General features: G+C 40.1%; 1 protein-coding gene across 5 annotated transcripts in view; it reads right to left on the bottom strand.

The window, feature by feature from the left end:
- Positions 1-22,489, bottom strand: part of CCDC91 (coiled-coil domain containing 91) — a 365,255-nt gene that overhangs the window by 342,479 nt on the left and 287 nt on the right. Inside the window, exon 1 of one of the 5 annotated variants that reach the window (XM_045288441.1) lies at positions 21,916-21,951. The exons of the other annotated variants lie outside the window; for them this stretch is intronic. The gene's annotated coding sequence lies outside the window, so the exon portion shown is untranslated. Of the gene's footprint in view, positions 1-21,915; positions 21,952-22,489 lie in introns of those variants that run through there. 5 annotated transcript variants of the gene reach the window in all.

Below are 22,489 nucleotides of genomic sequence, written 5' to 3'. Positions count from 1 at the left end.
CACTGTTGATGGTTATATTGGTTACCAAAGCACTTAGAGCCACCCATCTTAAAATTATAGTTTCAACACAATGCCCTATGGTTGTCTCCTTGTCAAAACACCAGTTTAGGCTGCTAACCACAAAATCAATAGATGGAACACACCAGCCATTCCGGATGAGAAAGACAAGACTTTGTAGAGATGGATAGCCTTGAAAAACCTACAGAGAGTCACTATGGGTTGGAATGGACTTACTGGTAGTGAGTTTGAGTCAGAATTTGTGGAATTCTAGGTAAAGATTTGGAGATACCAACTTTAACTGCAATGAGCCCTGATGCGAGCACCCAGAGAACCTCCATGTGTGTTGTGGGCCCCTGGGTTTCTGGTACTCCTGACAGGCTAAAGAAACAAAAGCAACAGAGTGCTTGCTTACTGTAGAGCAAAGTAAATGCTTACAAGTAAGTTACAAAAGTCTCTCCTGTTGAAAATCCCGCAACATCAGGTGGCTGTAGAGATTCTATTTCTTCTTTTTATTGAACTGCATATGACAATTCCATTTAACTATTGTCTATTCCTATTAAATTAATTAAGGTATCATGACTAAGTAGAAAAGGCAGTAGATTCTCCAGAGAACCAAAAAATATGAGAGTGAATGCAGAACGGGCTAGAGTTCATGCTTCTTGTGCATACGTGGGCTTGACGGTATACAGAGTGACGGCTACATCAACTACAACTTTACAAGTTTCCACGTAAACCTGAACAATTATTTCTCCGTGGGTATTTAAAGCCATCATAGGCAAAGTTCATTTTGTTCCCAGATTCTTTTGATTCTAAATTAGGTAGAGTTTTATTTAATAGGAGACTGCCCATCATATTCTTTAACTTTATGTAATCCATCTTAAAATGGCTAGATTGTTTATTGCAATGTATAATAAACAATGTCAGGTTTATACCTCTAAAGAACTTAAGTACCTTCTGGTTAGGATTCTGTAATTGCTGTAATTGTAGAGTTATCAATTTATTAATCATGGCAATTTGCTTAGTTTCTAAGATTTGAGCAAGTTCATCTGCTAAACCAGTCATCTCAGACAGCAGCCTAGTCATCCAAACTAAGGCCATTTTACTACTAAGGCTGGCAGATAAGAGTTAGGGGGACATCAAAAGTTCCTGATGCTTCTGAAATGAAAAGGGGTCACGTCCATAATGTTCAGTAAATCTCTAAAGAAGTTGATCTTGGAAATAATAAATGATCTCATCATTATCCTATATGCAAGAATGAATTTTGTCAGAGTATTATAGGGAACCAGTTGGTTATACATTAGGCTGCAATCTGCTGGTTGGCAGTTCAAAACCACAAGCTGAGTCAGAAACCCACAGGGGCAGTTCTACCCTGTCCTATAGGGTCACTATGCATTGGAATAAACTCAATAGCAGTGAGGGTTTTTGTTTCAAGCTATTATATGCCAACAATCAGATATTTTTAACTCCAGGTCAGATAACTCTTCTGAGCATTAGCGCCCAAACAAGTGCCTAATTGATATCTCTTCTTAGATGTTTCATCAGAACATTTAATGTCTGAAATTAAACATAAAAATATTTTTATTATGAATTAAATGACGATTTACAAAACAGGTACTTTTTACAATCAACAATTCACGCATGCTGATTCAACTCACCCTTTACAATCTCCTCAACATACATTATCCCACGTGCTGTGTTTCCTCAACACCTCACTGTCATCAAGCTGATGGCAGCTCACAGGTGCCCTACAGAACCGGGTAGAATTGTCCCTGTGAGCTTCGGAGACGTAACCCTTCATAAGAGTAGAAAGTCTTCCTCCCGAGGAGGTGGTGTTGAACTGCAGACCTAGCAGATTGCAGCCCAATACGCAACCACTATCCCACCAGAGCTCCTCTCACTGCCTATTCATTTTTCAGGGACTAACCAGGAAGGCTTAAGGCTTTCTTCTACCTTCCTCCCGCTTTCACAGGGTTGATAACTGTGCCTGTGCTCCATCTCTATTCTGTGCACACATTTTCAGACTTACCATATATACTTGAGTATAAGCCGACCCGAATATCAGCTGAGGCACCTAATTTTACCACAAAAACTGCATTAAAAATGTGCTGGAAAAACTAGGCTTATATACGAGTATATATGGTAATTAGCTTAATTATAGTTTTCTGTTATTCTTTTTTTTAATCATTTTATTGGGGGCTCATACAACTCTTATCGCAATCCATACACACATCCATTGTGTCAAGCACATTTGTACATTTGTTGCCATCATCATTCTCAAAACATTTTCTTTCTACTTGAGCCCTTGGTATCAGCTCATTTTTTCTCCTCCCTCCCTGCTTTCCCTCCCTCACAAACCCTTGATAATTTATAAATTATTATCATTTTGCCATGTCTTACACTGTTATTCTTATATACATGACTGTGCAGTCCTAGAAGGCTCTTCATAGCATTTATTTCTATATCCTTCCCCTTTGTCTATTCTAGGGTCATAATCAGAATTCAACATAGTCAAGGCTCAATAAAGATATATACTGAATTGAATTTGCTTCTCAACATATATGATAGTTATTCCTTATGTGACTTTCATAGACTCACCTTTAACATTATTAAATTCATCTTTATACACCTACCAAAGGTCTAAATCTTCTAATAATGACTTTAACAGGAAAATAGACTTCAACACCAAACAAAATACAAGGAGGATGTCCTTCCTCATATTTTTCCATGATCATATAAAACTTTTTCTAACCACTAATTTTCATTTCTCCTTAAATTGAAAGTACCAGTGTCCTCAGCACTTTTTCATCTGATCCTAATTTTAATATGAGCCATTTATAATCTTTTCACCTCTATAACAAATAAGTAATTGGGTTTCAATCATCTCTGCAAAAGACTGTCAGTGACTATATACTCTAACTCAATCGGGACACAATTAGACTAGCATGTTAAAAGAAAACGACCCCATGTTTGGAGCACACCTCCATTACTCCTTTCCCTCCATAATTTCACATATCCTCAACAAGCCTGATACCAGTAATATTTGACAGACTTTTCCCGTACACTATTAGCTAAAAACTCAAGTCCTTCTATAATCAATCAATGTACTCTTACACTTTATATGGCATAAAATCAGAGTCCTACAGACTTGTTATCAAGAGAGACAGTCCCTGGAGAAGGACATCAGGATTGCTAGAGTGGAGAGGCAAAGGAAAAGAAGAAAGCCCTCAACAAGACGGACTGACACAGTGGCTGCAACAATGGGCTCGTGTTAGTCTGGGTAGACTAGAGAAACAAATTCATAGACACTTCTCTGTGAATAAGAAAAAGCTTTATATACAATAGTAACTGAATATTGAGAAAACATCCCAGCCCAGTCTAGATCAAGTCCTTAAGTCTGATATTAGCCCTTATGTCCAATACCAATATTGAAAAAGCATCCCAGCCCAGTCCGGATAAAGTTCATCAGTCCAATATTAGTCCATATGTCTGATACCAATCCATAAATTCATCTTCAGACGCATGCAACACGCAATGGTGCTGAGTACAGGAAGATCACAGGCCAGTGAGTGGAAAGTTTTGTGGATCTAGTGGCAGCAGAAGCATCTCAGCGCTGGTAGGGGTCTCCATGTGACTGTTCCAGGGCTCTAGTGTAGCTCCATGGGTCTTGTTCGAAGAATTGTCATGCAGGGAGTGAGCAGAGAGAGAGAGTGTGTCTCCTGCCTCCAAGTGAAATACAGGAGTTCCCAGAATCCTCAGGAGAAGGCAATCAATGCTCACAGAGGTCTCATTGGCTATATCCTGATTGACAGGCTAGACTCCACCCCTACACTCTTATTCCTCAAATTGACACCAGATGCTGTAACTACCACAGGGGACAAACTAAGAACATGCTGAGGATGGCGGAGGATCAAGAGGTGTTTCGTTCTGCTGTACACAGGGTCGCTATGAGTTGGAACGGACACAATGGCACCTAATAACAACAGGAATGTCGACTAGCCTCTACTGAGTAAGTATACACTCAAATAAAAAATGTTAGTTATTGGGTAATGTCACTCATACCAAAAGTTTTCATTTACTGATTCTTTATTTGTGCATGTGTTCTATTAATTATATATAAGTGAATATGTTTAAAACCTATTGCTACAAAATCACAGATTTTTTCCTAAACAAAAGTATGAACATGTGAACCAATTATTTCTCAATATATCCTGCATTTAGACCTATATGCTTTGAAGACAGTGTTTCTATCTCTCTAATGCTTCCCAGAAGAAAGCTGCACAGTTCGATTTACATCACATCACAATGGAGTGGCATTCTACAACCAAACCCACTGCTATGAGTCAATTCTGCTTCATAGCAACCCTACATAGATTTACCAAGCCTGTGAATCTTCATGAGAGCAGATAACTTCATCTTTTTTCCACGGAGCAGCTGGTGGGTTCAAACTGTTAACCTTATGATTACCAGCCCCACACCTAGCCCACAGGACCCCCAGAGCTCCTTTTGACATCCTAGGAAGACTCAAATTGTGTTCCTTTTGAATGTTCTTAAAGTTTGGGGAACAAAAATAAATCTGAAGGACCAAGATCAGGGTCATCAGATAAGGTTTCTTGACAAAACTCTCATAAGACAGCCCTTGTTACCCTCAAAGAATGAACAGATGAATTATCATGATTTTTTTAAAAATCCCCAGGATAACTGGCCTTTTACTCAACAAATTTTCTAAAATTAATTGTGGTGATGATTATACAACTATTTTAAATATTATTGAACAATTAAATTGTATAGTTTGTGTAATATGCCAATAAAAACTGTTAATAAAAGGAAAAAAGGTAAAATTTTTAAAGTTCTTTATAATAAACCTCTGTGATTTTCCTGAGTCTTAAGATTATTCCTGTGGGTCCTCAAAATACAGTCACCATAACCTCCTGAGCTGACAACTCTGCCTGAAATTTCTCCGGCCCAGGCGATCTCTTCAGAGGTCACTGCCTTGATTGGACCTTGCGCTCTGGATTGTATCGGTCAATCCAAGACTCATCCCAAGGTAGAATGTGTGCAATAAAACGATCTTCATTAGCTTTGATCTTGCTTAAAAGACTGATGGAAAAATAAGTGTTCTGATCTACTAGACCTAATGCAGGGGCCAGCAAACTTTTGAGACAGAAGAGCCCACCCTGTACCACACAACAATTTAAAAATTATTCAAGACACAAATATATTTTTACAAGTAAGGAAACGTTAAAGTAACATTATAAATGAAGCTATGATCGCTTTGTTTTCATTTTCAATTTTACTTCAGAGCCCCATGAGCATACTGAGTCACTTATGGCTCAAGAGCCACAGTGATGCAGATACGGTGTTCTACTCCTGTAAATATTTACATTTCCAGAAACTCACATTAGTAGCTTTACTCTGTCCTCCAGGGTCACTATCATTTGGAATCAACTAGATAGCAGTGAAGATAGGTTTTCTTTCCTTTAACAGAGCTGAAAGCTTGCTGAGGCCAAGATGTTCCTTTAAGATTGAAATGGCCAAATCATGTGAGATTCCAACATTCAGTAGATATAATACTGCTGGTAATTCTTGTTCCACCATTTCTGAACTGTGGCCAAATTCTTCGTTGACGTGGACTGTCTTCTCTTTCATGGCTCCTCTATGAGTTCTTCCTAGACTTCCTTAAAACACTAGATCCATCTGAAAACTATAGTTTTATATGAGTTTATAAACTTGTTACAGAGCTTCAGTGATTTGGAAGATGTCCACTAGAGTGTTGTTAAAATTTTTATATTAGCCTGACTGCAAAATCCACCCCACTCCCCCCGGGGGCATAAAATATCTTTTTTTTTAAGGGACCCCTGAGATTAAAAGAGACTAGGTAGCATAGTAGTTATGCATTGGCACTGACTTTGTTTAAAAAAAATAAAATAAACCCACTGTAAAAAAATTACTACTCTCCTTCCTCCTCTTCACAATATAGTCCTCGAGTTTTTCCTCTTCAAAATCCATTAAGTCTTATCTGTCTATTGCATTACTCGGTGATCTGTGCACTGTTCAAAATCAGCAATATCAAGTTCTAAATTCAGAGTTCTTGCCATCAAAATGATTTTCCACCAAACTACTGTACTATCATATTATCATGATCAAATACTTGGCGTATGATGACAATAATTTAGCATTTATTTTCCATATCTCCTGCATGCATTTTCCCATAGATTCCTCCCAGAAAGATGCAGTAAAGCTCTTCCAGAAGTTACAAGATATTACCATACCTCCATATGTTAACGCTATTGCTTGAGCAAATATAGTCAGTATGTACTACATCTTGAAGGTGGTGATCGCACTTTGCTCCATTGGCGAATCACAGCTCTCATATTTAGGCAATAGGTACCTACACCACTTGTCCATCTTGATTTAGATTACTGACCCAAGGAAGACAACCCAGGGCATTTTCTAGTTGCAGCAGAATCTTGAAAGGAAGATTTTTTTCAAGGCAATGGGTGTGTACTTCCAGGATAAAACCTTTTAAAATCAAATCACTCAACTGTCATCCAGCCTTTGAAGTTACTCTCATTTCAGTAGCTATCTTAACCAATGCTTTTGAATGCATGCAGGTTTTCACATTATTAAACGTTTTAATTTAAATAAAGTAGAATTTTCTCTAAGCAACAGCATAATTCTGTCTTTAAATGCTTGAAAACACGCACTGGCTTTTTCTCTTTTTGCATGTAGGGCATTTTAGCATCCTGTTCCAAAACAAGCCAGTTTTGTTAATATTGAAAATGTGTTCTAGTACAGATCCTTTATCCTGTATCATCTTATCCAGCTCATCATTGAGTTTTTCAGCAGCTTCAACATCAGAGCTCCCTGCTTCTCGAGGTTCCGTGCACGTTATGGAAGCCAACTCTGGATCTGAAGTGGTGAAGCCAGCGCACACTAGTAGCGAAGCATTCACAACAGTCTTCTCCTTGCTGTTCCTTCAGGTTTCATTTACAACAAAACAAAACTGTGCTTTCATTTGAATCAGTAATAAACTCATGAGAATCCTCTTATTGATTGTGCCTTTTTCCCAAGTCATCAACAGCTTTTCTCTCTCAAGGAATGGCCAATCACCTCTTTAACTACCACCATCTTATCCTTAATGATTGTTGAAAAAAATCGAATGAGCCAGTTCCTCCTGCCATATTGTTTTTTCTGACTTTCTATTGCGAAAGACCTTAGTGATCTTTATCTTTATCTCCATATCTAAAGTTTTTCTGCACCTTACTTCAGATTAGGGGCATTCCATGGTAGGGCTTATTTTGCTAGACATATTGTTGGTGATGGAAGCAATGTAGGACTACAGTTAGAGAAACTTGGACAATTTAGCTTTAAACTAACAACTAATACATCTTATGGTACAAAATGTTACATAAGAGCCTGTTCTGTAATGACATCAATCTCCACGTCATAACAGTGAAGTCAGAGTTGCACGGTCCATCAGGCACATGTGCAGTTCAAGAGGTATGTCATCAGTTGGCCATGGCTCAATTTTCTATGTGTTCCAGCTTCTAACTTCAATACATACTTCATTGTAGACCAGTTAATAGTCTGCTATGAAGCTGAATTTTAAAGTGTAAATCATAAAATTAAACATCTGCAAGTGAATATCTGATAATATGTAATTTGATTCCATTTTTGTATTGTCAATCCTAATCTGCACATGTTAAAAAGTCAGGACTAGTAACAGCCTTAAAGAGGGTTGACTTAAATTCACCCTTATTCAAGTTCCACCTTCACCCTGGCCATGACCTGATTAAGGAACAACCTTGCTTAAGTCACACCCTTACTCTAATAGAAGGAGAGTATCCTTGGGTGTGGCCTGCTTCCAATATATCTACGGATGCTCTGGTAAGGCACTCCTTTTGCTCTGAATCCCACATCTGGCTCCTCATCATTTGTCCTCCAGGCCTTGGGACTTGAACCAGTATTATCTGACCTGCCAATTCTGCCAATGGCCAATTTCTGCAGCTCTTTGAGACAATCATCTGCCATATACCGGTAACCTGATTTTAAGATTCTAAGCTTCTGCTACCCCGAAATCTTCTCATTGGGGGCTTGTCAGTCCCTGTGGGGTTAACGGGAAGAGTGAACCCCACAAAACATCACAGGTTTGGTAGGCGCAATTGTACAGCGATAATAAGTAGAGATTATAGTAAAGTCATAGAGAGCATGAGAGGTAAAGGATTGAGTCAAGTAATGGAGTCAGACGCAATTCATGGTAGCATTGCTCACCTCAGCCCCACTTGATGGTCCTCGGAGGGGAACCCAGCCGCCAGAGCAGGAGCCTCCTCTCTTTCGGGTGCAGCCACCCCCAGCCACCCTCCCGAGAACCAGGGAGCCTCATTATTTATTGCTAACCACGCATCATATCACTTTAAGGGGATCTGATTACAGAGTCATACATCATAGAAAGGGGCAATACATTTCATTCTTGAACAAGTTTGATCACTCTGGTGTCTCATACAATAAAACAGACAATTACTATTCTGGGAGACATGCAAGTCTTCTGATAACAGACAATAACCTAAGTCACAGGGAGGGGTAGCGACATAGGCAATACAATCAATAGGAGGGGGATGACCTAGGGGTGTGCCCACATTTGTTGTGGGATAAAGAGTGGTGTCTGCTTGATCTAGACAGCTGATAATGACTATCTAACCATGGTCATCCTTGGGCGGGTTTGCCCTCTCTAATCTCCTGCAAGTAAACAGACAACCACTATCCTTATCAGAAGGGAGTGGGTCTTATTTAGGGTGAGTCAGACTAATAGTCTAGATGGCTGATGTTAGGGAGAATAACCTCTGACCTACTTTCGCTGCCTCGTGAACAATCATTCTCAAGGTAAATCTGGCATATATTTTGGGGAGACAACTTAAGAGAAATCTTTCTGTTCCTCACAAGTCCCTGCAACCATGTGGTTGAGGAGAAGCCTCCAGGCTGACACCTAACTCAGATTTGGGACTCGTCAGCCCTCACACCATATGACCAACATCCCTGAGAAAAATCACTACTCCACTTCTCTCTCTCTCCCTTTTACACAGATACACGCACAAAGGGATTTCAAACAGTTCACAGAAAATGAAACCAAAGGATATTGGAATTTTATATAAACTTTTAAAATGTTATGTGTGTGTGTGTATATATATACAGATACACACACAATATGTCACACACACACAAACACATTGATTTTACTTCTCTACAGAACTTGTGTTAGTCCAGGTAGACTGGAGAAACAGAATTTATAGATACTCATATGTGTATAAGAAAGAGCTTTGTATACAAGAGCAATTGAGTATTGGAAAAAAAAAATCCCAGTCCAGTCCAGATCAAGTCGTTAAGTCCAATATTAGCCCCTATGTCCGATACCAATCTATAAAATCCTCTTCAGACTCACAAAACACATGCAATGGCACCAAATACAGGGAGATCACAGGCCAGTGGGTGGGAAGTCTTGTGGACCCAGTGGCATTGTAAGCATTTCAGCACTAGCAGGGGTCCTCCAGTTCAAGGCACTAGTGTAGTTCCATGTATCTTATCAGCTACAATATCTCCCAGAGAGTGAGCCTGCGTCCTGCCTCCAGCGAGCGATTTATCTCCTTAGCACTTCCAAATGAGGTCATCAAGCTGCTGCCTGACTGACAGGGTAAACTTTGACCTTTCACTCATAATCCTCTCAGTTTGACAACAGATGATATAACTACCACAGAACTCTAAGACACCACAGAACCTAGCAATTCCACTCCCATAGACTGACAATAAGTACTCAAATACCTATACACAAATGTTTATAACAATACTATTCTCAATGGCCAAAAGACTGGGCTGGGGTGTGGGGATGGGAGTGGGGAGTTGTGAGAACCAGGCTCCTTATTCTGTGTCTCAAAAAAAAAAAGCAAAGCAAACTCATTGCCACGGAGTGGATTCTGATTCACAGCAACCCGACAGGTCAGAGTAGAAGTGTCCCTATGTGTTTCCAAGACAGCCCCTGAGGGCTGGCGTTTTTGACCTGTGGACCTTGTGATTAGCAGCCCAACAAGCAGCCCTCTACGCTCCCAGGCTCACTATGTCTAGACTTCTTTAACTGACTTAAATTATTCTGAGGGAAAGGAAAGATTACAACAAAACCTGAACAGAGTTTCAGAGAATTGTGAGAGACCATCAAGCATACCAACATACAAGGGGGTCAGAAAAAAAAATGGATTTTTTTCAAAGCTACGTTATTTACTTTTTATTTTTACAAAACAACCTTATAACCTTCAAAGTACTCTCCATTACACTTAATACACTTGTCAAATCTGCGATTTCATTCTTGGAAACATTTTCAAACTCATCAGTTTGGATGGCTGACAGCACCTTCCTTGTTTTTCTTCACCTCTTCTATGTCATCCTTTCATGTCCCTCTTCATTCATGGAAACAGAAGTAAGTCGCGTGAAGTGTTTATTCTGCATAACTGGCTAGAGAACTTAAAATACCTAAATTCTTCATGAAAACTATCGTCAGTTATTAAATTTCCTTCCTATTCAGCAAAGTAGGAAAACAATCATCCTTTTATCTACTCTTCATTCAGGGTGGCCCGTTTAATGCCTTGCAGCTTTCAATAGGGTTATTTTCACTGTTTTCATGCCCAGTTCATGCAAACTGGGAATAAAATATATAGCCTCATTTAAGTTGTCTTAATTAAATTCATAATTAAGATAATGATATTTAATGTGGTTTTCAATCACCTTTTGTATTGAGGCCTAAGCATATAGTCTTTTAGTAATATTCATGTAAGTCCACATCTATCAAGGAAGCATATTCATGGGTTAACGGATTTTACATAATCTTATAATTCTATCTTTACTACGCTTGTGCAAGTTCTGAATTCTCGTATGAAAGTAAAGCAACTTTAAGTGATACTGTAGACGCACTCTCTTGTCACAGGGCTTAGCACAGTATAAAAGGCAGTTTCACTAGTCTCACTATAACCTAGGCCACTTTGAGTAGGAGATATAGATGGTGCATGGTGAGCAAGAATGGTGAAGGACGAATAAAATTAATCTTCTCCGAATACCAGAGGTAGACTTGACTTTGCATTATACAGAATAGTAGTTATTTCACTCACATAGTCTGTGTCGGAATAGAACATGCAAAAAATGTACATGACCTTCCAAGAAAACAAACTGTTTTAACAGGATCATAGCATGTCCCATTTTTAAATTGCTAACATTATCCGTATCTTTTTAAATCTGCAGTTGAAAAATCTTTGTCATTTCTAAGGAAAGTAAATGTCCTCTGCTAGTAGACAACAAATGTGCTCCTAATTCTTTAAGTAGGTTTCTATGGCATATCCAAACAAAACAAAACCCACTGATGTCAATTCCCATTCATAGCAAACCTCTATGACAAAAAGAAACGTTCCATAGGGTTTCCACGCCTATAAATCTTTACAGTAGCAGACCACCTCATCTCTCTCCCACAGTCCTGCTGGTATATTGGAACAGCCAACATGTGGCTCCTAGTCTAACGCCTAGGCCACAGTCCCACTAGCAATTATCACTATGGCCCTTGTTGAGGATTTAACAGTGGAGAGTGGTATACAGCCTGTAGTTCAATAAAGACATGTTAATAAGGTAAACATTTTAGAAGTATTCATGTTTCCCTACATGATTTATTCATGTGCTTGATAAGTATATTCTGGGAATTGAGTTGAAAAGATTTACAATAAGCATACTATTAATTTTAATGAAAAAATGCTTTAAAAAATTCAATAGTGACTATGTAGCCAACTTGTGATCAAACCCCAGCTCCACTACTTACTAGTAATACAACCTTGTAGAAATGTCCTCACTTCTGAGTCTCAGATTCTATGGGTGTGAAATAAAAAAGAAGTCTGCTTTCCCTCAAAGGATGATGGCTGGAATTTAATGAAACAATATACATAAAAGGGCTTTGAACGACGCTTGAGACAGAAATTTCCAAAGTTCTTTTCAACATCAGAAGATGAGTGGTCTTTTACATTACACAGAATGCACTAGGCACTCTAGATCTGTGACCAAAAACAATGCAATGATAGAAGAGGATTTTTGTTGTTGTTTTTTTCTACAGTCAGATGCTAAAACTACAAAATAAATGGTTTAAGCCTGATGAAATATACAGAACTCTGAGCTTCCGAAATCTAGGATTCTACTTTAAAAGTGATACCCAAAAGTCAATCAAATTCACAACATTTTGCTCCATAATTTCTTACACTAGCTAGCTATAAACAAGCCCTAGTGGCATTATCAAATAGGCATGAGACTGATAACCACAAGGTTGGTGGTTCAAATTCACCAGTTCTCCAAGAGAGAAAGAGAAGTTTATTTGCTCCCATAAAGATTTATAGCCTCAGCAATACTGTACTTGGTCACTATGTCGGAATCTATTTCATGGCACTGTGTTAGGATAATCTGAGGACAAATTCTAAGAATAACAAATGGCATAATGAGGTAATGTATACTCTTGCTATTTTTCATTGTCATTGAGTCTGTTCCAGCTCATGGCTACCTACTGTACAACAGAACAAAATGCTGTCTGGTCTTGTGGCAACTTCAAAATCACTGGAATGTTTAATTCCTGTGATGGCCATTGGATCACTCTATCTCACTAGCAATTTCCTTCATTGCTGTTAACTCTGTAATTTATCAATTCTGTTGAACCTTTATTAGCTTTGGTCTATCCAAAGTAAGTAAAGCAAATTCCTTCTACAAATAATTCTGGTTATATTTCTTCTAAGCCTGATTTGTTAATTTTTTGATAGCCCACTGTGTTAGTCCAGGTAGACTAGAGAAACATATGTGAATAAGAAAGAGGTTTACATACAAGAGCAATTGAATATTGAGAAAACAACCCAGCCCAGTCCAGATCAAGTCCATAATATGTCTGATTCCGATCTATAAAGTCCTCTTCAGACTCGCAAAACACATGCAATGACACCAAATGCAGGAAGATCACAGGTCAGTGGGTGGGAAGTCTTCTGGATGCAGTGGTGTTGTAAGCATCTCAGCACTGGCAGGGGTCTCCACGTGGCTTCTCTGGCTCCAGAGGTATGGTAGGTCCATGTGGCTTCTCCAGTTCAGGGCACAAGCATAGTTCCATGAGTTTTTGTCAGCTGCAATGTCTCCCAAGGAGTGAGCAGAGAAAGAGACTTTCCCGCCTTCCAAGGAGGAAATTACAGGAGTTCCCAGAATTTTCAGAAGAAGGCCATGCCCACAAAGAGGCCTCATTGGCTATGATCCAATTGACAGACTAGATTCCACCCCTACACTCTTAATCCTCAAATTGACACCAGATATTGTAACTACCACACCCATGTTACATTCTTACATTCCTTATTCTTTACCAACACACTTCAACTATGGCGATTCTTCTGTCTTCCATTTTCACTGTTCAGTTTTGGCATGCCTACGAAGTGACTGACCACACCATACTATGGTCAGGTGCACCTTCCTCAGCAAAGTGACATCCATGCTTTTCAAAACCTTATAGAGGTCAATTGCTACAAATTTGCCCACTACTCTTTTTGATTTAGTGACAGATGAACACATGATCAATGACCATTAATACAAGTAGAAATAAATCACTGACCACTTCAACTTATTTTTCCCTCTTTATCATGATGTTGTTTTTAGTCCAGTTGTGAGACCTTTCAATTTCTTTTTGCTGAGGCATAATCCATTCTGAATATCCGGTAGTCTCTGATCTTCCTCATTAAGTACTGCAAATTACCTTCATTTTCTGTAAGCAAGAGTGTGTCATCTGCATGTGGCAGGTTGTTCATGAATTTTCCTCTAGTCCTGATGCACTGCTTCCTATAATGCAGGTTCTCAGGTTACTTGTTCAACATACAAAAGGAAGAAAACAACTGAAAGAACCTTCTCCAACTGTAAGCTGCACAGTATCCCTTTGATCTATTTGAAGAACTGGCTTCTGATTAATGTGCAGGTTCTGCATGAACACATTAAGTAGTCTGGAATTTCCACTCTTCATAATGTTGTTTATGATTATTATATCGATAGTTTGTATATTAAGAACTTGAAAAATGTCCATACACTTTGAGTGATAACCACATTTTAGGAATCAACAAAAGGAAAAGTCTCAGTTAGCCACAAAGATTATAATAGTACCTCAGAATAAGAAAACCATTATGCAAATATCTATGGACACAATAGCCCATACCCACTCCAAGTCAAGTTCTCCAAATGACTCGTTAGGCAGTAAGGCCACAGTCATGCACTGCCTATCACCCATTAAGACAATATTCAACCACATATATGTCTGTGGCCCCATAAGATTATAATAAAAGTCCAGTTATTTTGATTTGAGCATAAGACATAGAAGGCACAAACACTTCCTACATGCCACTCATGAATCTCACATCTCTTGTATGCAAAGCAGCTGCATAGCCAAGAGCAAAATGCCACCATGCCTATGTAACCTATCATGCACATGTCTTGACAGTCATAATAAATGCCTGTTACCAGTTTATGCAAGCACTATACTGTCTTTCTAAAAATTTTATCATATAACTGAGTATGCCAACTGTTGGCAGCAACATCCAATCTCATGCATTAAGCATCTAATAAATGCAGCACTGTTTGTTTCGTTTTCTTTCAAAAACACTACTGTGAAATCCATCATGGCTCCTAAATGTACAGAACCACAGCTGGTGATACCAGCAGCCAGAAGCAAGGAGACGTATAGATCTGTAAGTGAAATAAAAAGTTATAAAATAATATGAAGATGGAAAACCAGTAATGTGATTCAGGCATTACACTGGACAATCACGGTGATCCTCAAGAGTAAAGAAAAATTCCCCAAGCTATTCTTCAATCAGGACAGTTCTTCTTCACTGTGCCTGCAAGCACACCTCTGTCTCGTCCCAGGCCTCACAGTCCCATGATCCCCCAGCCTCTGCCGTTAGGGAAAGTGGCACAAAGCTCTTTGGCTCTGTCACATGCCCAGAGGATCCCTACGCTTCCAGTAAGCCTCCTGCCCAAAGGTACTCAACTTTCCCACTCTGTGGGCCAGCCAGCCCATCATTGCCTGTCTCCTGATTCTGCTCCCGTAGCTACTACTATTTCTCTACCACAGCTCTTACCATCTCTTACTGTCTCTGAGGTTCCAGGTCTCTGTCTCCTGTAAATAACTATCACAGGAACCCCAAGTCACAGCACATATTCCCTTCCCATCTTTGCCTCTTCGTGGAAGTAGTTCCCCATTCCACCTGTAAGATGGCTCCTTTTAAGCCTGGCGATGACAAAATTTACCAATTCCCTCATTAGGGGTCTATATACCCAGTTTACATGGTCCTACCAACACAAGGGTGTCAGGTACCTTAAATGTATTATTAGAAATCTGTCTAATCCTTTTGTAGGGTTCTAAAAACCTCATTTACATAGTCCCACCTAGTCCTTTGGCAGGAGTTATATAAACTATGATTACAAGGACCATATTAAATAATTCATATCAAACATAAAAGTGAATCCCTTACAGCACAATGGCAATCACTACTAAGTCACACAAGCTTGTTCAAGATGCTGAAGGACAAAGATACACACACATATATGTGTGTTTATATATACTACATGTATATACATACATATCTCCCAGATTTGAGTCATAATACTAATAGATATAATACTAAAAGACACATGCACACACACGTTCATCACATCACTTTCACAGGAGCAAGAAGATGGAAATAACCTAATGCCCATCAGTAGAAGAATGGGTACAAATAAATCGTGGCCCATACATATAACATACTACCCTGTTTCCCCGAAAGTAAGACATCCCCCGAAAATAAGACCTACTTACAGTTTTGCCTCTCGCTGAAATATAAGGCATCCCCCCGAAAATAAGACTTCCCTGAAAATAAGGGCCCCTGAAGCTACCATAACTCTGGACTCTGGACTGTAGCAGCAGGTGTCACCATGCAGCTCACTGTTGGCCCCAGTGCAACCAAAGCAGAGATGAAGTGCGAGGTCTCTCTTAATAAAACAATAAACAATAAATGTATACCGTGTTCTTCTTCATGGAAAAATAAGACATCCCTTGAAAATAAGACGTAGTGCATCTTTGGGACCAAAAATTAATATAAGACACTGTCTTATTTTGGGGGAAACAGGGTACTACACCATGTAAAATAACAATCAATCTGCAAAACACACCATAACATCGATGACTATGGAAGGCATTAGGGTGAGTGAAATTAATCGATCACAAAGGAAAAATATTGTGTGAGCCCACTACTATAAAAAGAAAAGATTTTCACATTTTGTAACGGTGATTAGGGTTGGAGAAAAAGGAGAGATGTCACAGGCTGAAGGGTAGACAAGTGCTAAGTGGGGTGAAGGGAAGGCAATATATAGTAAGAGGAAGTCAGGGGGGAAAAGATAAAAGAGAAAGGAGGACCAGACTATACAGTGTTCACACATCCAAATCACATAAAATCCTAATTCACTTAACATATTATGAGCATGACATAGCCCGAAGAGGTACAGTAGGTAATTCATTGGCCTGCAAACCACGAGCTGTTCCAGGAAGAAAAATGAGGTTTTCTACTCCCATAAAGATTTACATTCTGGAAACCCCCAGGGTAGCTCTACCCTGCCTTGTATGGTCACTATGAGTCAGAATTGACTCAATGGCAGTGAGTTTGGTTTGGTAGATCATGGACATTAGGCTATGCATGACTCATTTGCAATTCCTAAAAATATGTAAGCAACATAAAAAAAATCACCAAAATCACCAAAATCTTAGGAGTTATCACCGATGAATGGAAATAAGGGTGATTTCTTTTTTGTCTTGTTCTTCAGGATTCTTTATTTCTCAAAAAGAATCTTACTATTGTCAAACATAATTTTTACAATCAACAACACACAGCATCCACTCACTTAAAAACAAATAAGCAAACAAAAAGCCTTAGCAAACTAAGATTTACAGAGAATATCCTCAATCTGGTTTTAAAAGTATCACAAAAAACCACAACAGTTAACAGACCTCCCCAGCTTCCCTGCTTACATGAAGGACAGATAAGGGTGTCTGCTCTAACTAGTGTTATTCAAAATCATATAGAAGTAATTGTGGGAAACAGAAATATCTCCCCCAAGTTGTCTCCCCCAAATATACGCCAAACTTAGCTGCTTGCTACGCGTGGCAGATGACTATACACTTGGAGGTCAACAGAAGTGGGTCAGGGGTTATTCTCCCTAAGGGTTATCAGCCATCCAAAGCAAGCAGACACCACTGTTTATCCCACAAGTAGGACCTACTCCCTTCTGATAAGGATAGTAGTTGACTGTTTCCTTGTAAGAGACCCCATAGAGGTCATGTCCACCCAAGGGTGACCAAGGTTAGGCCTCCATCATGAATCTAGGGTCCGCCCTTCTTGTCACATGTATACCCCTAGTCCCTCCCCTTCCTATCATATGTACACCGCTAGCTCATCCTCTTTGTTACACCTATGCCCATTGTATATATTCCCCTCCTGTTGCTTGTATGTCTGCTGCCCCTTCCTGTGACGTGTGTTTACCTGTAATCACGCCCTCCTAAGTAGATATAACCCTTAGTTAGCAATAAACTGGGCTCCTGCCAGCTGTCCTCCCCACCTCACCTTCGCCCACACTGTGCGCGGACCTGGCTGGTAAGTTCATGGCCATCCAGGAGGTGAGCATGCTACCATGAATTGTGTCTGACTCCAGCAAAGGGCATAAAGAGAGGTCTAAATAAAAGCATGTACATATGTAAATATATTTATATGAGGATAGGGAAATAGATCTATGTGCCTATATTTATAGGTTTAGTATTAAGGTAGCAGATGGACATTGGTCCTCCACTCATGTACTCCCTCAATGCAAGAATACTTTGTTCCATTAAACTGGCATTCTATGATGCTCACCTTCCTGACACAATCACTGAAAACAAAGCGGGTGAATAAGCAAATGTGGTAAAGAAAGCTGATGGTGTGCCGCTATCAAATGATATAGCATCTGGGATCTTAAAGGCTTGAAGGTAAACAAGCGGCCATCTAGCTCAGAAACAACAAAGCCCACATGGAAGAGGCACACCAGCTTGTGCAATCATGAGATGTCGAAGGGATCAGTTATCAGGCATCATCAGAACAAAAAATCATATCATTGTGAATGAGGCGGGCAGTGCAGAGTGGAGACCCAAAGCCCATCTGTAGGCAATTGGACATCGCCTTACAGAAGGGTCTCGGGGAGGAGACCAACCAGTCAGGGTGCAATGTAGCAACGATGAAACATACAACTTTCCTCTACTTCCTAAATGCTTCCTCCCCCTCCGCATCCTCCCCCCAACTATCATGATCCCAATTCTACCTTACAAATCTGGCTAGACCAAAGGATGTAAACTAATACAGATAGGAACTGGAAACACAAGGAATCCAGGGCGGATGATCCCTTCAGGACCAGTGGTGTGAGTGGCATTACTGGGAGGGTGGAGGGAGGGTAAGTTGGAAAGGGGGAACCGATTACAAGGATCTACATATAACCCCCTCCCTGGGGGACGGACAACAGAAAAGTGGGTAAAGGGAGATGTCGGACAGTGCAAGAGATGACAAAATAATAATTTATAAATTGTCAAGGGTTCATGAGGGAGGGGGGAGTAGGGAGGGAGGGGAAAAAATGAGCAGATGCCAGGGGCTTAGGTGCAGAGCAAATGTTTTAAGGATGAGGGCAATGAATGTACAAATGTGTTTCACAAAATTGACGTATGCATGGATTGTGATAAGAATTGTATGAGCCCCTAATAAAATGATTTTTTAAAAATGTGTCTGACTCCATTATCTCAATTTCTCCTCTCTCTCTCATGCTCTCTATGACTTTATTATAATCTTTATGTATCTTAACCACACAATTGTGCTTACTGAACCCATGATTTGTTGTGGGGGGCTGCCCTTTCCCCCACAAGTAATAACTAGTGCAATGAAACAAAATGAGCAAAAAATAAACAAATAAAGAAAATGTGAATTAAAATCATGCATTGTTGGGCGACATGCATGTCTATAGAGAAAATCTCATGAATCTGCAAAAGCTAGAAGAACTATAGGGTGAGTTGACCGAAGTTCAAAATACAAGGTCAATATAAAAGATAAGCTGATTGTATAGAAATGAAAAATAGCTATGATACTAGAAACAATTTTGAAAAAAGAGAAAAGCTGGAAGATAACAAGTTACCACAAGTCAGGATCATAAAACATTCCAGATACATCCTTGGTGCACAGCAGCCAAATCACTCTGTGGTCCTCACCCTCTGGGCCATGAGGAACCTTGCTCTCTGCCTCTGTGGACCAGAAAGCCCCCTGTTGTGAGAGTGCACTGGATAAAGTCAAGCCTGGGTCTCTTGCAAGGAATGTAGAAAGTGTACCACAGCACCACCAACGTCCCCCAAATCCACAAATGTCTACTTGTGTTGGGTGTTGTTGAGTCAGAAGCACCATGTGCCAGTAATACTGCCCCAAAAGGGTTTTTCAGGCTATAGCAGATTTCCAGGTCTTCCAAATATCTATTAGAATAGCTAAAATCAATAATAAAATGACAAGTGTACTAGAATATGAAGTAACTAGAACTGCCAAACATTAATGATGGGAATGCAAAATGATAGAGCTACCTTGGAAATAGTTTAGTCAATTTCTTGGAAAGGTAAGCATAAACATGCCACATGATCCAAGAATCTCTCCTAGATATATGGGTAAGCCAAAAAATATCGCTACCAATCATGGAACCCTTTTAAAACAAAACTACCAGATTGTGAAGCTATTGTTTCTCAACATCTAGAGCTATACACTTCTAAAGTTGGAGTTGCCATCTCTTAAAACCTTTCCCTGGAAAATTCTACATGTTTCGATTTACATCACCATTCTGGCATCCATCAAGGACTAAAGTTATGTTCATTTTCAATATATGTGTGCATATATATAATTTTTAGTTTTAGGAACAAAAAAGTATCTGAAGAAGATCAGGGCTGTAGGGTGGATGGATTAAGCTTTTCTTAAAAAAAAAAAATTCTTGTAGAACCACCTATAGTACCTTTGAAGTAGACTGTTATCATTGGGGGAAAAAATTCCTCATGCAAACTCATTGGCCTTTTTCTCACCAATGAAGTTTCCTGTATCCTTGGAGAAAATCTAGGGAGCGTATCCCTTTGTAATCCAAGAAAAATAGCTGTAATTTCTTTAGCTGCATTTCTGGCCAGCAGATCCCTTCTGTAGCGATTGTTTTGATGAGGCCTGTTTTGTTTGGGGATTTTTTTTTTTTTTTGAAAGCATGCTAACCTAGTATCCTCTTTGCTCAATCCTAACAAGACAGTTACTGTGAGAACTTGTCAGCAACCGGCCACTGAGCACAGAGACTGGCTTAAACCCATTTTGTTTGCCCTGCGGGACAAGCTGGAACGATCCCTGTGGGTTTCTGAGACTGTAGCTTCTTACGGGAGGAGAGAGCCCCATCCTGATGGTGTGGGATTGCTGGCCTTGCAGATGGCAGCCCAAGTCCAACCACCACACAAATCTGACCCTTAATGTACCATTAGTCAACAAGAACAGATTGCTATGGAAAGTTCATCGAAAGAGAGTAACCTTTTTCACATTCTCATTGTTCAGATACAAGAACATGTGGAGCGTTCTAGAAAAATGAAGTCACAAGGGACAGATTAATGCATAAGCACTGCGAGCATGAGCAGAAATGTGGAAACAACTTCCTAAGCATGCCTCTTTCACTTTACTAGACGGGGACAATCTGACCCACCCACGCAGCTTAGCCTTGCTCATCCCATGCTTCTGCTACAAGGAGAAAAATAATACACTCTGAAATAGCTTTCATTTATCATAACAATCCTATATACATGAGTACTTCACAAACTGTCCATCTATAGCTAGGGTACAACATGTGCCTTTTGGTAAATTCTAATTTTTCCATTGAAGATCCAGACCAGCTAACTGGTAACCAACTTTTTCTTATTTCCTTTTTAAGATTTTATCCACACACACACAAGTGATGTCTCTCTTTGAAGACTTTCTGCAATTTCTTTTTGCCTAGTATGTTTTTAAACAAAACAAACAAAAAGCGTTCCCAGGTTTTGAACTGATCATTCAGTAAGAAGATACATTTGGACAAGATAAATGGAAATTTAATAAAAGTTAAGAGGTAAGTTGTAACTTTCATCACTTTGTTTTATCCTTATGTTTATTCCATTTGGCTAGTACAGTTGCTAAGAAACAAGTTCATAATAAGACTTCCCAGCCCACAGAACAACCTCCTAGCCAGCCTGGAGGATACTAAACTTTGTAACCAGGGCAATTCCCTAACACACAATGCACATCACCACCAACAGTCGCACTTCACAGGTGCGCTGTCCCTAGCATCTTCCTTGCTCCATTTACCAAACAAGTAGTTGTTGATTGTACAATACAATCAACTCCCTCCATGCAGCATACATTATAATAGAGAACAAATGAGCTATTAGAAGTGTTGAGCTCTCTGTTGACAGAAAACACAGTGAAATAAGGGTCAGTCTCTGTCACCCTACACAACTAAAAGCTGCCTTAAATTGTCGTGTGAAATGTGGGCCCATCCCAGTGAAGAGAAATGTCTGATGTATGGGTTATTATAAGAGCTGTAAGAGCCCCCAATAAAATGATCTTTTAATAAAAAATAAAAAAAAGAAATGTCACCCCACCTCTATCACTCCATCATGCAACGTGCAAACTATTTCCTAACGCCATTATCCAAATACCGCCTGGATAAATATTTGGAAAGCGGCATCAGCATCCACACAGTTGAGAGGGGGAGGGAAGCGGTGTTGGAATCCCTTAGGGGCTGCTGAGTCACCTGAAGCTGTGGCCAAGCCTTTACCCTCCAGGAAATCGGGCTCTGCCCGGCTCTAGTCAGGAAGCGAGCGAGAGGACCACCAGCACTCGTCTACAAAAAAAACAAACCCACTCAGAGCTGCTTTTAATAGAGTTGTCACTCCTTAAAGTGAAGCCAACGTAGGTTTCAGGTAGGAAGCTTTCATCCGGGAAAATGGGCTGATGATGACACAGCTCTCTTGTGGGGGGCGGGGGGTGTATTGGGGGGATAAAGCATTTGGCAAAATCAGCTTTTGCCCGAACCCCGGAAATGCCACTTTTATTGCAGCAAGTAGCCCAAAGAAACTACAGTAACGTGGCTTCCGGATGCTCTAAAGAAGTGTCCCAGGTGGACCGGCGAAGAGCCAAAGCTCCGTTCGGTGGGAGGCTTTGGGGTCCGGGAAACACGTGTGCGCACGAACGTTCACGTTCGGGAAACGCCGCCCTGGACCGGAGCAAGCAGCAGGTGCCCTCACCGCGCCCTGCGGAGCGGGTTCCGGGCCTGCGCGCGGTCACGCCCCCGGAGCTGCCGGCTCGGCCGTGGGAGGGACTAAGGG

This window comes from Echinops telfairi, unplaced genomic scaffold (assembly GCF_000313985.2).
Source record: "Echinops telfairi isolate 266 unplaced genomic scaffold, ASM31398v2 ScPeMD7_21;HRSCAF=78, whole genome shotgun sequence".
Taxonomy (NCBI): domain Eukaryota; kingdom Metazoa; phylum Chordata; class Mammalia; order Afrosoricida; family Tenrecidae; genus Echinops; species Echinops telfairi.
The sequence above is the reverse complement of the archived record's forward strand: the minus strand, read 5'-3'. Positions and strand labels throughout refer to the sequence as shown.